An 18,695-nucleotide genomic window follows, 5' to 3' on the forward strand; every position below is an offset into this window, starting at 1 on the left:
GCATATCATATAGATATAGAACATGTATTTAGTTGATTTTAAAAGTCAAGTTAGAAGGATTAACTTTTGTTTGCGAACAAGTTTAGAATTAACTAAACTATGTTCTAGTGATTACAAGTTTAAACCTTCGAATAAGATAGCTTTATATGTATGAATCGAATGATGTGATGAACATCATTACTACCTTAATTTCCTTGGATAAACCTACTGGAAAAGAGAAAAATGGATCTAGCTTCAATGGATCCTTGGATGGCTCAAAGTTCTTGAAGCAGAATCATGACACGAAAACAAGTTCAAGTAAGATCATCACTTGAAATAAGATTGTTATAGTTATAGAAATTGAACCAAAGTTTGAATATGATTATTACCTTGTATTAGAATGATAACCTACTGTAAGAAACAAAGATTTCTTGAGGTTGGATGATCACCTTACAAGATTGGAAGTGAGCTAGCAAACTTGAAAGTATTCTTGATTTTATGAAACTAGAACTTTTGGAATTTATGAAGAACACTTAGAACTTGAAGATAGAACTTGAGAGAGATCAATTAGATGAAGAAAATTGAAGAATGAAAGTGTTTGTAGGTGTTTTTGGTCGTTGGTGTATGGATTAGATATAAAGGATATGTAATTTTGTTTTCATGTAAATAAGTCATGAATGATTACTCATATTTTTGTAATTTTATGAGATATTTCATGCTAGTTGCCAAATGATGGTTCCCACATGTGTTAGGTGACTCACATGGGCTGCTAAGAGCTGATCATTGGAGTGTATATACCAATAGTACATACATCTAAAAGCTGTGTATTGTACGAGTACGAATACGGGTGCATACGAGTAGAATTGTTGATGAAACTGAACGAGGATGTAATTGTAAGCATTTTTGTTAAGTAGAAGTATTTTGATAAGTGTATTGAAGTCTTTCAAAAGTGTATAAATACATATTAAAACACTACATGTATATACATTTTAACTGAGTCGTTAAGTCATCGTTAGTCGTTACATGTAAGTGTTGTTTTGAAACCTTTAGGTTAACGATCTTGTTAAATGTTGTTAACCCAATGTTTATAATATCAAATGAGATTTTAAATTATTATATTATCATGATATTATCATGTATGAATATTTCTTAATATGATATATATACATTAAATGTCTTTACAACGATAATCGTTACATATATGTCTCGTTTAAAAATCATTAAGTTAGTAGTCTTATTTTTACATATGTAGTTCATTGTTAATATACTTTATGATATGTTTTCTTATCATAGTATCATGTTAACTATATATATATATCCATATATATGTCATCATATAGTTTTTACAAGTTTTAACGTTCGTGAATCACCGATCAACTTGGGTGGTCAATTGTCTATATGAAACATATTTCAATTAATCAAGTCTTAACAAGTTTGATTGCTTAACATGTTGGAAACATTTAATCATGTAAATATCAATCTCAATTAATATATATAAACATGGAAAAGTTCGGGTCACTACAAGAAGTACCGTCCCAGAATCGAGGTCAATAAGCTCAAGACAGAACTTAGAGGGTTACGAACCCAAGGATTTGATATTACCACGTACGAAAGACGATTCACAGAATTATGCCTATTGTGTCCGGGAGCGTTCGAAGATGAGGAAGAGAAGATCGACGCGTTTGTGAAAGGATTACCGGAAAGAATCCAAGAAGATATAAGTTCACATGAGCCCGCCTCCATACAATAGGCATGTAGAATGGCTCACAAACTAGTGAACCAGATTGAAGAAAGAATTAAAGAACACACAGCTGAAGAGGCCAATGTGAAGCAAGTCAAAAGAAAGTGGGAGGAAAACGGTGATAAGAATCACCAATACAACAACAACAGCAATTACAACAATAATCGCAACAATTATCCCAACAATCGCAACATCAATCGCAACTACAACAAACGGCCCAACAACAACAACAACAGCAACAACAGCAACAACAGCAACAACAACAACAACAACAACAACAACAACAACAACAACAACAACAACAACAACAACAACAACAACAACAACAACAACAACAACAACAACAACAACAACAACAACAACAACAACAACAACAACAACAACAACAACAACAACAACAACAACAACAACAACAACAACAACAACAACAACAACAACAACAACAACAACAACAACAACAACAACAACAACAACAACAACAACAACAACAACAACAACAACAACTACAACAATCATCCCAACAACAATAATAACCGCAACAACAACAACAACAACAATCAGAAGCAGCTATGCCAAAGGTGTGAAAAGTATCACTCGGGGTTCTGCACCAAATTTTGCAACAAGTGTAAAAGAAATGGTCATAGCACGGCGAAGTGTGAGGTCTATGGACCAGGGGTTAATAGAACTAAAGGAACAAATGGTGTCGGAACGAGTAATGGCGGAGCAAGTAGTGTCGGAGCAAGTTATGCCAATGTAGTTTGTTATAAATGTGGAAAACCGGGCCACATTATTAGAAATTGCCCGAACCAGGAGAACACGAATGGACAAGGCCGCGGAAGAGTTTTCAATATTAATACGGCAGAGGCACAGGAAGACCCGGAGCTTGTTACGGGTACGTTTCTTATTGACAATAAATCTGCTTACGTTTTATTTGATTCAGGTGCGGATAGAAGCTATATGAGTAGAGATTTTTGTGCTAAATTAAGTTGTCCATTGACGCCTTTGGATAGTAAATTTTTACTCGAATTAGCAAATGGTAAATTAATTTCAGCAGATAATATATGTCGGAATCGAGAAATTAAACTGGTTAGCGAGACATTTAAGATTGATTTGATACCAGTAGAGTTAGGGAGTTTTGATGTGATAATCGGTATGGACTGGTTGAACGAAGTGAAAGCAGAGATCGTTTATTACAAAAATGCAATTCGCATTATACGAGAAAAAGGAAAATCCTTAATGGTGTACGGAGAAAAGGGCAACACGAAGCTACATCTTATTAGTAATTTGAAGGCACAAAAACTAATAAGAAAAGGTTGCTATGCTGTTCTAGCACACGTTGAGAAAGTACAAACTGAAGAACAGAGCATCAATGATGTTCCCATTGCAAAAGAATTTCCCGATGTATTTCCGAAAGAATTACCGGGATTACCCCCACATCGATCCGTTGAATTTCAAATAGATCTTGTACCAGGAGCTGCACCAATAGCTCGTGCTCCTTACAGACTCGCACCCAGCGAGATGAAAGAACTGCAAAGCCAATTACAAGAACTTTTAGAGCATGGTTTCATTCGACCAAGCACATCATCGTGGGGAGCTCCTGTTTTGTTTGTCAAGAAGAAAGATGGTACATTCAGGTTGTGTATCGACTACCGAGAGTTGAACAAACTTACCATCAAGAACTGCTACCTACTACCGAGAATCGATGACTTATTTGATCAACTACAAGGCTCGTCTGTTTATTCAAAGATTGACTTACGTTCTGGGTATCATCAAATGCGGGTGAAAGAAGATTATATTCCAAAGACTGCTTTCAGAACACGTTACGGTCATTACGAGTTTATGGTCATGCCGTTTGGTTTAACTAATGCACCAGCTGTGTTCATGGACCTTATGAACCGAGTGTGTGGACCATACCTTGACAAGTTTGTCATTGTTATCATTGATGACATACTTATTTACTCAAAGAATGACCAAGAACACGGTGAACATTTGAGAAAGGTGTTAGAAGTATTGAGGAAGGAAGAATTGTACGCTAAGTTTTCAAAGTGTGCATTTTGGTTGGAAGAAGTTCAATTCCTCGGTCACATAGTGAACAAAGAAGGTATTAAGGTGGATCCGGCAAAGATAGAAACTGTTGAAAAGTGGGAAACCCCAAAAACTCCGAAGCATATACGTCAATTTTTAGGATTGGCTGGTTACTACAGAAGATTCATCTAAGATTTCTCCAAAATAGCAAAACCCTTGACTGCATTAACGCATAAAGGGAAGAAATTTGAATGGAAGGATGAACAAGAGAAGGCGTTTCAATTATTGAAGAAAAAGCTAACTACGGCACCTATATTGTCATTTCCTGAAGGTAATGATGATTTTGTGATTTATTGTGACGCATCAAAGCAAGGTCTCGGTTGTGTATTAATGCAACGAACGAAGGTGATTGCTTATGCGTCTAGACAATTGAAGATTCACGAGCAAAATTATACGACGCATGATTTGGAATTAGGATCGGTTGTTTTTGCATTAAAGACTTGGAGGCACTACTTATATGGGGTCAAAAGTATTATATATACCGACCACAAAAGTCTTCAACACATATTTAATCAGAAACAACTGAATATGAGGCAGCGTAGGTGGATTGAATTGTTGAATGATTACGACTTTGAGATTCGTTACCACCCGGGAAAGGCAAATGTGGTAACCGACGCCTTGAGCAGAAAGGACAGAGAACCCATTCGAGTAAAATCTATGAATATAATGATTCATAATAACCTTACTACTCAAATAAAGGAGGCGCAACAAGAAATTTTAAAAGAGGGAAATTTAAAGGATGAAATACCCAAAGGATCGAAGAAGCATCTTAATATTCGGGAAGACGAAACTCGGTATAGGGCTGAAAGGATTTGGGTACCAAAATTTGGAGATATGAGAGAAATGGTACTTAGAGAAGCTCATAAAACCAGATACTCAATACATCCTGGAACGGGGAAGATGTACAAGGATCTCAAGAAACATTTTTGGTGGCCGGGTATGAAAGCCGATGTTGCTAAATATGTAGGAGAATGTTTGACGTGTTCTAAGGTCAAAGCTGAGCATCAGAAACCATCAGGTCTACTTCAACAACCCGAAATCCCGGAATGGAAATGGGAAAAAATTACCATGGATTTCATCACTAAATTGCCAAGGACTGCAAGTGGTTTTGATACTATTTGGGTAATAGTTGATCGTCTCACCAAATCAGCACACTTCCTGCCAATAAGAGAAGATGACAAGATGGAGAAGTTAGCACGACTGTATTTGAAGGAAGTCGTCTCCAGACATGGAATACCAATCTCTATTATCTCTGATAGGGATGGCAGATTTATTTCAAGATTCTGGCAGACATTACAGCAAGCATTAGGAACTCGTCTAGACATGAGTACTGCCTATCATCCACAAACTGATGGGCAGAGCGAAAGGACGATACAAACGCTTGAAGACATGCTACGAGCATGTGTTATTGATTTCGGAAACAGTTGGGATCGACATCTACTGTTAGCAGAATTTTCCTACAATAACAGCTACCATTCAAGCATTGAGATGGCACCGTTTGAAGCACTTTATGGTAGAAAGTGCAGGTCTCCGATTTGTTGGAGTGAAGTAGGGGATAGACAGATTACGGGTCCGGAGATTATACAAGAAACTACCGAGAAGATCATCCAAATTCAACAACGGTTGAAAACCGCCCAAAGTCGACAAAAGAGCTACGCTGACATTAAAAGAAAAGATATAGAATTTGAAATTGGAGAGATGGTCATGCTTAAAGTTGCACCTTGGAAAGGCGTTGTTCGATTTGGTAAACGAGGGAAATTAAATCCAAGGTATATTGGACCATTCAAGATTATTGATCGTGTCGGACCAGTAGCTTACCGACTTGAGTTACCTCAACAACTCGCGGCTGTACATAACACTTTCCACGTCTCGAATTTGAAGAAATGTTTTGCTAAAGAAGATCTCACTATTCCGTTAGATGAAATCTAAATCAACGAAAAACTCCAATTCATCGAAGAACCCGTTGAAATAATGGATCGTGAGGTTAAAAGACTTAAGCAAAACAAGATACCAATTGTTAAGGTTCGATGGAATGATCGTAGAGGACCCGAGTTCACCTGGGAGCGTGAAGATCAGATGAAGAAGAAATACCCGCATCTATTTCCAGAAGATTCGTCAACACCTTCAACAGCTTAAAATTTCGGGACGAAATTTATTTAACGGGTAGGTACTGTAGTGACCCGAACTTTTCCATGTTTATATATATTAATTGAGATTTATATTTAAATGATTAAATGTTTCCAACATGTTAAGCAATCAAACTTGTTAAGACTTGATTAATTAAAATATGTTTCATATAGACAATTGACCACCCAAGTTGACCGGTGATTCACGAACGTTAAAACTTGTAAAAACTATATGATGACATATATATGGATATATATATAGTTAACATGATACTATGATAAGTAAACATATCATTAAGTATATTAACAATGAACTACATATGTAAAAACAAGACTACTAACTTAATGATTTTTAAACGAGACATATATGTAACGATTATCGTTGTAAAGACATTTAATGTATATATATCATATTAAGAGATATTCATATATGATAATATCATGATAATATAATAATTTAAAATCTCATTTAATATTATAAATATTGGGTTAACAACATTTAACAAGATCGTTAACCTAAAGGTTTCAAAACAACACTTACATGTAACGACTAACGATGACTTAACGACTCAGTTAAAATGTATATACATGTAGTGTTTTAATATGTATTTATAAACTTTTGAAAGACTTCAATACACTTATCAAAATACTTCTACTTAACAAAAATGCTTACAATTACATCCTCGTTCAGTTTCATCAACAATTCTACTCGTATGCACCCGTATTCGTACTCGTACAATACATAGCTTTTAGATGTAGGTACTATTGGTATATACACTCCAATGATTAGCTCTTAGCAGCCCATGTGAGTCACCTAACACATGTGGGAACCATCATTTGGCAACTAGCATGAAATATCTCATAAAATTATAAAAATATGAGTAATCATTCATGACTTATTTACATGAAAACAAAATTACATATCCTTTATATCTAATCCATACACCAATGACCAAAAACACCTACAAACACTTTCATTCTTCAATTTTCTTCATCTAATTGATCTCTCTCAAGTTCTATCTTCAAGTTCTAAGTGTTCTTCATATATTCTACAAGTTCTAGTTACATAAAATCAAGAATACTTTCAAGTTTGCTAGCTCACTTTCAATCTTGTAAGGTGATCATCCAACCTCAAGAAATCTTTGTTTCTTACAGTAGGTTATCATTCTAATACAAGGTAATAATCATATTCAAACTTTCGTTCAATTTCTATAACTATAACAATCTTATTTCAAGTGATGATCTTACTTGAACTTGTTTTCGTGTCATGATTCTGCTTCAAGAACTTCGAGCCATCCAAGGATCCGTTGAAGCTAGATCCATTTTTCTCTTTTCCAGTAGGTTTATCCAAGGAACTTAAGGTAGTAATGATGTTCATAACATCATTCGATTCATACATATAAAGCTATCTTATTCGAAGGTTTAAACTTGTAATCACTAGAACATAGTTTAGTTAATTCTAAACTTGTTCGCAAACAAAAGTTAATCCTTCTAACTTGACTTTTAAAATCAACTGAAAACATGTTCTATATCTATATGATATGCTAACTTAATGACTTAAAACCCAGAAACACGAAAAACACCGTAAAACCGGATTTACGCCGTCGTAGTAACACCGCGGGCTGTTTTGGGTTAGTTAATTAAAAACTATGATAAACTTTGATTTAAAAGTTTTTATTCTGAGAAAATGATTTTTATTATGAACATGAAACTATATCCAAAAATTATGGTTAAACTCAAAGTGGAAGTATGTTTTCTAAAATGGTCATCTAGACGTCGTTCTTTCAACTGAAATGACTACCTTTACAAAAATGACTTGTAACTTATTTTTCCGACTATAAACCTATACTTTTTCTGTTTAGATTCATAAAATAGAGTTCAATATGAAACCATAGCAATTTGATTCACTCAAAACGGATTTAAAATGAAGAAGTTATGGGTAAAACAAGATTGGATAATTTTTCTCATTTTAGCTACGTGAAAATTGGTAACAAATCTATTCCAACCATAACTTAATCAACTTGTATTGTATATTATGTAATCTTGAGATACCATAGACACGTATACAATGTTTCGACCTATCATGTCGACACATCTATATATATTTCGGAACAACCATAGACACTCTATATGTGAATGTTGGAGTTAGCTATACAGGGTTGAGGTTGATTCCAAAATATATATAGTTTGAGTTGTGATCAATACTGAGATACGTATACACTGGGTCGTGGATTGATTCAAGATAATATTTATCGATTTATTTCTGTACATCTAACTGTGGACAACTAGTTGTAGGTTACTAACGAGGACAGCTGACTTAATAAACTTAAAACATCAAAATATATTAAAAGTGTTCTAAATATATTTTGAACATACTTTGATATATATGTATATATTGTTATAGGTTCGTGAATCAACCAATGGCCAAGTCTTACTTCCCGACGAAGTAAAAATCTGTGAAAGTGAGTTATAGTCCCACTTTTAAAATCTAATATTTTTGGGATGAGAATACATGCAGGTTTTATAAATGATTTACAAAATAGACACAAGTACGTGAAACTACATTCTATGGTTGAATTATTGAAATCGAATATGCTCCTTTTTATTAAGTCTGGTAATCTAAGAATTAGGGAACAGACACCCTAATTGACGCGAATCCTAAAGATAGATCTATTGGGCCTAACAAACCCCATCCAAAGTACCGGATGCTTTAGTACTTCAAAATTTATATCATATCCGAAGGGTGTCCCGGAATGATGGGGATATTCTTAAATATGCATCTTGTTAATGTCGGTTACCAGGTGTTCACCATAAGAATGATTTTTATCTCTATGTATGGGATGTGTATTGAAATAAGAAATCTTGTGGTCTATTATTATGATTTGATATATATAGGTTAAACCTATAACTCACCAACATTTTTGTTGACGTTTTAAGCATGTTTATTCTCAGGTGATTATTAAGAGCTTCCGCTGTCGCATACTTAAATAAGGACGAGATTTGGAGTCCATGCTTGTATGATATTGTGTAAAAACTACATTCAAGAAACTTATTTTGTTGTAACATATTTGTATTGTAAACCATTATGTAATGGTCGTGTGTAAACAGGATATTTTAGATTATCATTATTTGATAATCTACGTAAAGCTTTTTAAAACCTTTATCTATGAAATAAAGGTTATGGTTTGTTTTAAAAATGAATGCAGTCTTTGAAAAACGTCTCATATAGAGGTCAAAACCTCGCAACGAAATCAATTAATATGGAACGTTTTTAATCAATAAGAACGGGACATTTCAATACAAGTATAGAAACAAGTTAGGAAGGTTGCATAATCATTTGGTTAAGTTTGACAAAAAGTCAAACTTTGGTCGGTCAAAGTCAACGAAAAAGTCAGCACGTTCGGGTCGGGTCCCGAACTATTTTTCTGAGGTTTTTATTCATATATAAACATGTTAGAACAAGTCTCATGTGAATCGGAGGTCCATAGGGTGCCAAACATTTTTCATATAATTGACATGTAGGTCAGAACCTGAACACGGCTTAAGCCGCGCCGCGACCCAGGATTGCCGCGCCGCGACAATACACGGGAGTCGGTATGTGACGACCCGGGAATTTCCGACTAAATTTAAACTTGATCTTTATATAATTTCGACACGATAAGCAAAGTCTGTAATGATGAGACTCAAAAACCTTGGAACGGTTCACATGAATGCATTTGCCCTTCTTGACAATTTCTGACGATTCACGAACAATTGTTTGTAAATAAATATATAGATATAAATATAAATACAAGTATACATAGATATTATTTTGAACTAATAAAATGCACTCCAATCAATTGGAATTTATAAATTGTAAAATATTAAATTACAAGTTCGAATATAACCGTTATGTTAATATTATTGACAATAATTTCATTATAAACACTAATATGAAAAGTTGAATAATTAATATTATTGATATTATTATATTATGTCTCCTTATAAAGTTAATATACATATATATATATATATATATATATATATATATATATATATATATATATATATATATATATATATATATATATATATATATATATATATATATATATAATTGATATATATATAATTATACAAACACTGATATATATATATATGTATATACAGAATTATAAAAAAAAACACATTTAAAAAAAATAGATACAGATATATATATATATATATATAAAGAAATCAGTATTATTATTTATTGTTATTATTAATATTATTTGATATTTTTATTATTTGAATAATTATTATTATTAATGTTAATGTTACTGTATTTATTATATATATAAAAATCTGAAAAGGATTCCATTAGTTGTACGTTCCCATCAAACTTTTAAAGCTTTCCTTTTCCTGTCTGATAAAGTAATTTGATCGAACCTTTCATAGCTTAAAGACAATTCAATAAACCCAAATTCTGTTACAAATCATATTCACCTTTTATTTTTTTTATTATTCTTCCTGTCCTTGCTAGATATTCCTGTCGACCAGCTGTTGAATATAACACACGAACTGAGTAAGGATATGGGTTAACATCATTCAGTTCTTCATCATCTTTCTCAAGTATCAAATTCAAATGACTCAGACTGTTGATTTTAAAACAGAAAAACCATGTATTACAGCTCGATATCTCTGCTTCCTCAACTTTTTGGCAAAAATTCGATTTTGAATCAAATTCCACAATGTAAAAATGCAATTGTGGTTGGAATCCCTTACCCAATCTATCTGCAAATTTTCAAATATCAATTTTTCATATGGATTATAAATTTACGAGTCAAAGTTTATAAAATAAAAGTCAACCTATTGTTTTTCATCAAAATTCGGATTCGTTGTTGTGTTTCAAGTTAAAATAATGATTTAGAAAGTTTATAAATATGATTTAGGAACTCTTTCATGTCGAGATTATTAACTAAAAAGTTCTTAAAGTGAAGAATCATTTTTTTTTTTTGAAGAACCACGAACAGCGACTGTGCTGTTTTTTTTTGTTTTTTTTCGCGTTTAATCAATTTAAATAAACACAGCAGTTAATTTAATTATTAGTAAATCCTAAACTCAATTTCATATTTACTGTTATGATTAAATGGTGCCTGGTTCGCTTGGGTTGAGGAAGAAGAAAAGGAAATAACAGAATACGGGTTTATAAATAATCAGGAGGGTAGTAAAATAGAAAAACGGGCCATGGTCTAATGGTTAAGATGAGTGATGGGTATTCGAGAGGTCGGGGGTTCGAGTCCCTGGCGAGGCAATATTTTTTTGGCGATTTCTTTTCTTGAAGGTAGTCTTTTTCTTATTATTATTATTATTATTATTATTATTATTATTATTATTATTATTATTATTATTATTATTATTATTATTATTATTATTATTACTACTTACTTACTTACTTACTAGTATTATTGTACTATTAAATTATTATCATTAATATAGATAAATTATAAAGATTATTAGTATTAACATTATTAGTATTAGTATTATTAATATTGTATCGTTATTTCAAACAAAAATTTTATTAAAAACTAAGTAGTATCATTATATTAACATTATAAGCATTATTAAACTTATCAACTTATATATATAAAATTTACATTTATTAGTATTATTATAAAACCTAATAGTATTATTACCCATATCTTAATACTTTCATTAAAATAACTAACAAATGATATTTGTATAACAATATAATTAATACACCAAAGTAAACTATATTAATATCTTATTTACTAAATTAAATAAGATGAATATAATGAAACATATAAGTTATTGATATTATAACTTATATTACTAATAATATACATATTTGTTCGATTTCAAGTATATGTATTAATATGTATATAACTGATATAGGTTCGTGAATCCGAGGCCAAACCTGCATTGTTCAGAATTATCATATGCATATTTTACTACAAAATATCGTATTGTGAGTTTCATTACTCCCTTTTTATATATACTTTTGGGCTGAGAATACATGCGCTGTTTTATAAATGTTTTACGAAATAGGCACAAGTACTAAAACTAATTCTATGTGGGTTTAAACCAGAAATATACCCTTAGCTTGGTAACATTAAACTACTTGTCTATGTACGGTAGGCGTGAATCCTAAAGATAGATCTATTGGGCCTGACAAACCCCATCCTGGCTATGGGATGCTTTAGTACTTCGAGGTTATTTTAAACACACCTGATCTGGTGTACTTCAGAGGGTAAAACATGAACGTTAAGGCTTGTTACCGGGTGCCTACAACTTATAGAATACTTTTATACACTTGCGAGTGTACATATATTTATAAATGGAAATCTTGTGGTCTATTAATATATTGAAATGATTGTTATGATAAACCTATGAACTCACCAACCTTTTGGTTGACACTTTTAAGCATGTTCATTCTCAGGTACGAATTAAGTCTTCCGCTGTGCATTTGCTCATTTTAAGGACATTACTTGGAGTCGATCATCGCAATGGGACCAAATGTTGATGACTTCATCCAGGAGGATTAGGACGGGTTGTTTCACGGTACCTGGTCAGTCTCAAATGTCCAAGTCTCAATTCAAAACACTTTCAATCATAACTCGCAAACCGCTAATACTTAGAACTCGTATCTTATATCGTTAGAAAGGTAATTTGACAAAGAACACAACTAAATACATTTCACCAACCAAAAACATTATTTGTAACAATCAGCTTTCCAAAGTAAATGATCAATTAATGCACACATTTAATACTCAAATTTGATAAGTGCACATTTATGATTCGAGCATTTAATGCATACATACAACATGCCGTTTTGTAGGTAATCGAGCATACAATACAACTAACTACTTACTAACAATAATTCATGGCATCCAATGCATCAAATATTCATTTCAAGCTTATCAAATCCTAACCCAAATTCACCAAAATCACTAATCAAGTTTATGGAGTTTTCTCAAGCAACCTACACATGAAATTGAAGCTAGTGATGTTAGGAACACATTTAATACATGCATTTATGGCATTTAATATCATTCAATCAACCAAATCACCAAATCAAACACACCAAAGTTTATGTTCATGCTAGTTACTTCAAATAATAAAATCGAACATATAAATCATATATTCATGTTAGACTTGAGCCATAGACACTAATTAACAACTTTATAAGTTAAAAACATCAAGAACACCAAATCTAGTGATTTTAGAAAGTTACCCAAATGTAATGAAGTCGGTATGGAATCGAAGAGGAAGTTGCAAGGATTCCAAATATGTAATTTGTTTTGCAAGACACCCGCTAGCTTGGATTTAGATGATGATTCTTTGTTTGAAGATTTGAGAGAAAAATGGAAAGTATAGAAAGAAAAGGAAAATGAAATGGAAAAGAAAGAGGAGGTGGGTTGACTAGTCAAATGCTAGTCACCTCTTTGGCACTTTGGCGAAACTAGTCCCTCGAGTTCGGTTGCGGGTGCGTGAATTACCTAAACGAGATATTTTTAAAACGCGTTTTAACGAGGGATGTCATAATCATATAACGGAATTTAAATAGTTAAACGAAAAAAGGCGGGATGTTACATTGTTAATAAAATTATTTCGAGTAATCGAAAAATCTTAACTCGCAGCGAGTGGGAAGATATGGGTTGTCGTTGTGTTTAACGTTTTTTAAAGTGTGTCCGTTTCTAATGTAGTTAGTTTCGTTTTGTTGACAAAAATATTTCGAGTTTAACGGTCGCGAAAAAATTTAACTCGCGGTGAGCGGGAAGATACGGGTTGTCGTTGTGTTGAGCGTTTTTTAAGAAGTGTTCATTTCGAACGTTATTTTTATCGTTTTGTTCATAATATTATTTCGAGTAAGACACTGCCGTCGAAAAAATTTAACTCGCGGCGAGCGGAAAGATACGTGCCGTCGTTGTCCGAGGTATTGAGCGTTTTTTTAAAAGTGTCCGTTTCGCGTATAGTTAGTTCCGTTGTGTTCGTAAGATTATTCTGAGTTGAACGGTGGGTTCGGAAAAATTTAACGTGAGGCGAGCAGAAAAATATGTCCCGTTAGTAAGACGCTGCCGTCGAAAAAATTTAACTCGCGGCGAGCGAAAAGATACGTGATGTCGTTGTCCGAGGTATTGGGCGTTTTTTTAGAAGTGTGTGACAACCCAGAAATTTCCGAACAAATTTAAACTTGATCTTTATATGTTTCCGACACGATAAGCAAAGCCTGTAATGTTGAAATCTCAAAAAAAAAAAAAAAAAGGAACTTTGAACTGTGTTCATGTATTCATTTAACCTCGACCAAATTTTGACGATTCACGAAGCAAAATATAAATGGATATGATTATATATGTATATTTGTATATATGTTATAACTTGAAAAGTTAACAGAGTATTAAATGTATAATGCTGTACATGAACGTATTTGTTTCAATATGATTATCGATGGAATTAGAAGATAATATCAAATGATTGATTTATCAGATACATTGTATGATTTCGAGTCTCTGTTATGAGGTCCACTATGATTTGAGAAATCTATTCTTTTTAACGATATTCGGAATAATTGGTAAAGTGATCTACATATGAGAACAAAGTGTCAAATAACGAAAATTAGACAAACGTTAGTGGGGAATTGAATTTCATAATATTCGATTGATCTATTTTCAATCGTGCGAAAAACGTTTTTCGATACAATAGGAATTGATTATAAAAATGTTTTTGTTTGAATAACTTAATTTGAATATATACAATAAGTTATAATATTAACGATTAGAATTAGATATTTAAATAACTCACAACGAGTATTACATTGAATATATATAGTAAACGATAGTAACACTTGTTTATTGATTCGACTGATAATTAAATATATTAATTAAAACGATTGAGAAATTAAAATAAATATTGGCGCATAAATGAATTATATCAAATTAAGTTCTAGAGCGTAAACGTTAGGTGATATAATAATATCTATTGTGTAAACGATTTTAATCTATATATATTAAACTTTGAAATATAATTAGTTTTTGAAAAAAAAATTATGTTAGTAAATAAATATTTCTAAAATATAAAAGTTTATATTTCTAAATGAAAATATATTTATATTTTACAAAGTGATAAAATATAATATTAACTTGGTCGTAAAACATTTTAAATTTAAAATAGTATTATTATAATATATATTGGTAAATAACGAGACGTCGATTTATAGAAGCAAATGACCAAAACACTCAAATGAATAAGTTACACTTTGAGTGAGATAATTTTTCATTGATTTGAGTCTTGTTATTGATAAAGGTACATTACACAAAACGTAAAGTACTAGTTTTCTAAGCGTACGAAAATGCGTTCGAAAAACCGGAACCGGTACTTAAGTCGAGGGTCAACGTACAACACATCGGTGTAAAAATTACAAATCAACTATGCACAAGAATATAACATAATATTTAATTAATTCTAAAGATTAAATATATTATATATTAAATAAATATATATATATGTATATCATAAAAGTGTCGGCAGATGAAAAGTGGTGGATATTTACTGTCCAAGGGTGCCATGCGATCGCATGGCATGTCACCCTCAAACCCATGCGATCGCATGGTGTGGGGTTCGTGATCAAATCCTTTAAAACTCGAACGAATTCTGTTATTGTTGCACACACTTCACTCATCTCTATCTATATTACTCGTATCTATTTGTTATTATTTATTATTATTATTATTATTATTATTATTATTATTATTATTATTATTATTATTATTATTATTATTAGTATTAGTTTTATTAGGAGCTATATTATTAGTATTATACATAAAATACTACGACGAGGTTCTGCTCGCGTGTTTTCAAAATGAGTTTTTCGATTGGGATAGAGCTAAGGAAATTATGGGTTATAACTATGGAGGTTATGAGTATGGTTCAGGGTATGCTCGTGAGGTCAATCTAGTATTTATCATCTTTGTTGCGTCTACGTACCTTTCCTGCAATATTGAATCACAATATTGATACGTGAGCACTCATAACTTAACTTTTATATATTATTAGTGTATCCCTGACTAGTGCTAGAGTATTTAGGATTATGCATGCTTGTACGTTTAATATTGTCGTTAGATAGTTTATGTTGAATCCTGAATTAGATACATATACTACTGAGATAGGGTATATGATATGCATGTCGTTGGAAAGCTGGCGAAAAATTAAGAACTTTTCATTTAGAACTCGAATGGTTTCGATGAACGGATTAAAAGATATAGTCAACTGAATTATTATTACTTCTAGTATATTTATTGTTAAAATGATTATTATTACTATCGTCGTTATTATCGTCGTTATAATCTAAATATTATTATTATTATTATTATCATCATTATCATTATCGTATTAATAAAAGGTATTATCATTAAAAATTGTTATTTTTATTAATATTACTATCGTTATTATCGTTAGGGTTATAATTAGTATTATTATTTATCATTAAAATAGTTATTAGTATTATCATTAATATTATCACAATACTTATTATTATTAGTATTATTATAATTAAAACTAATATTAGTAACATCTAATTATTATGATTACTACTATTATCATTATTATGAATGCGATATAAAAGACGACTAAAAGCTATTAACAAATTGATTAGGAAATAATGAGTATAAGTATCATGATGAAATTAAAATATTGAAAGGTATTGATTTAGATAAAAATATCGTTTTCATTATTATTATTAAAAGTATTGTTAATATTAAAACTATCATTTTTACAAAAAATTATTATTTATAGGAATATCAATGTTAATATAAAATATCATTATCATTTTAGTATTATGATTAATAAAAATTATTATTTTATCATAATATCATTTTTAGTAAATATAAATATTGTTATTATTATTAGTAGAATAATAATAATTATTATTACAGAATAATACAACTTTTACGTACTATTGTTATTATCGGTATTATTTTATCAAATAAATATGTGATACAAAGATATTTTACTACGTGTAGTAAAATTACATTAACAATACCTATCATATTATTTTGATATTAAATGAAATTTATAAATTTTATTACTTAAGATATATAAAAGGATATTTTTATTATATAAATTTTAAATATAAAATTTTATTTATTAATAAATGAATTATATTATTTACTCTAATAAAATCTATTAAAAATATTTAAATATATAAAACGACTATATTTACGCTATATAATAATCATGTATAGATTTTGGAAGTCATTTTGGTCAAGATGACTTTTGTTAACTTCTGCATATTAGTCTCGAGCATTAGGATTGTGATACACTACGACTAGACCTAAATTATTAAACAGATATTGACCAACATACAAATATATATATTTAATTTAGGTTCGTGAATCCGAGGCCAACCTTGCACTTGTTCAATGACATCATATGTATTTTTACTACGAAATACAGTATTGTGAGTTTCATTTGCTCCATTTTTAAATGTTTTTGCAATATATATTTTTGGAACTGAGAATACATGCGCTTTTATAAATGTTTGACGAAATAGACACAATTAATTGAAACTACATTCTATGGTTGAATTGTTATACCGGATATCGCCCTTGTTGAACTTGGTAGCCTAAGAATTGGTGTTTATTATAATTGCCACCAATTGACGCGAATCCTAAAGATAGATCTATGGGCCTTGACACGCCCCAATCAGAGAATTTGAACTGCTTTAGTACTTCGATGTTTATATGTTTGGGGATATTCTAGATGCATTTTGTTAATGTCGGTTACCAGGTGTTCAAACTATATGAATGAATTTCAAACACTTGCGGGTGTATGATTATTGAATAAATGAAATCTTGTGGTCTATTAAAATTATAGAAATGATTGATTACGATAAACTAATGAACTCACCAACCTTTTAGTTGACACTTTTAAGCATGTTTATTCTCAGGTTTGAAAGAAATCTTCCGCTGTGCATTTGCTCATTTTAAAGATATTACTTGGAGTCATTCATGGCATATTTCAAAAGACGTTACATTCAAGTCGTTGAGTTCAATAGAGATTATTATTAAGTAAATGTCAGATTAGGTCATTTATAGGTTGGATATTATGAAATGGTATGCATGCCTGTCAACTTTCGATGTAAATGAAAGTTTGTCTTTGAAAACGAATGCAATGTTTGTAAAATGTATCATATAGAGGTTAAATACCTCGCAATGTATGCATATGTTATTGTATTCGTCCTTATAGATTAGGACGGGTCGCTTCATGTGGTATCAGAGCGGTGGTCTTAGCGAACCAGGTCTCATTAGTGTGTCTAACTGATAGTCTTTAGGATGCATTAGTGAGTCTGGACTTCGACCGTGTCTGCATGTCAAAAGTTTTTCTTATCATTTTTGTCGAAAATTAAATGCTTATCACTCTTAGTCTAGACACGTCTTGCTGCATTGATTGCATGAATAGTGTATAGACAAAATTCATATCTTAGCGTATCTGCTAAATCATATCTTATCGTATCTATTACTGTAAACTTTGCCTGACATATTCCGTAAATTCCTCCGTAATCTACGAAATCTTTTGATCTATATATATAGATATTTTATGTAATTAGAATACCATCCGATAGCCGAAAAATCATTTCATATCGAAAAATTAGTTATTCAATCGTAAGAAATGGAATTCGTCATTAGTTCAAGTCCCTCGGATTCCGAAATGGAATCCCACTCAAACTCCGAAAGCAGCGTGACTAGAATGGATCAACCAATTAGCCATCATCTATTCTGGATGAATTG

This window comes from Rutidosis leptorrhynchoides, chromosome 2 (genome assembly GCF_046630445.1).
Source record: "Rutidosis leptorrhynchoides isolate AG116_Rl617_1_P2 chromosome 2, CSIRO_AGI_Rlap_v1, whole genome shotgun sequence".
Classification (NCBI taxonomy): Eukaryota; Viridiplantae; Streptophyta; class Magnoliopsida; order Asterales; family Asteraceae; genus Rutidosis; species Rutidosis leptorrhynchoides.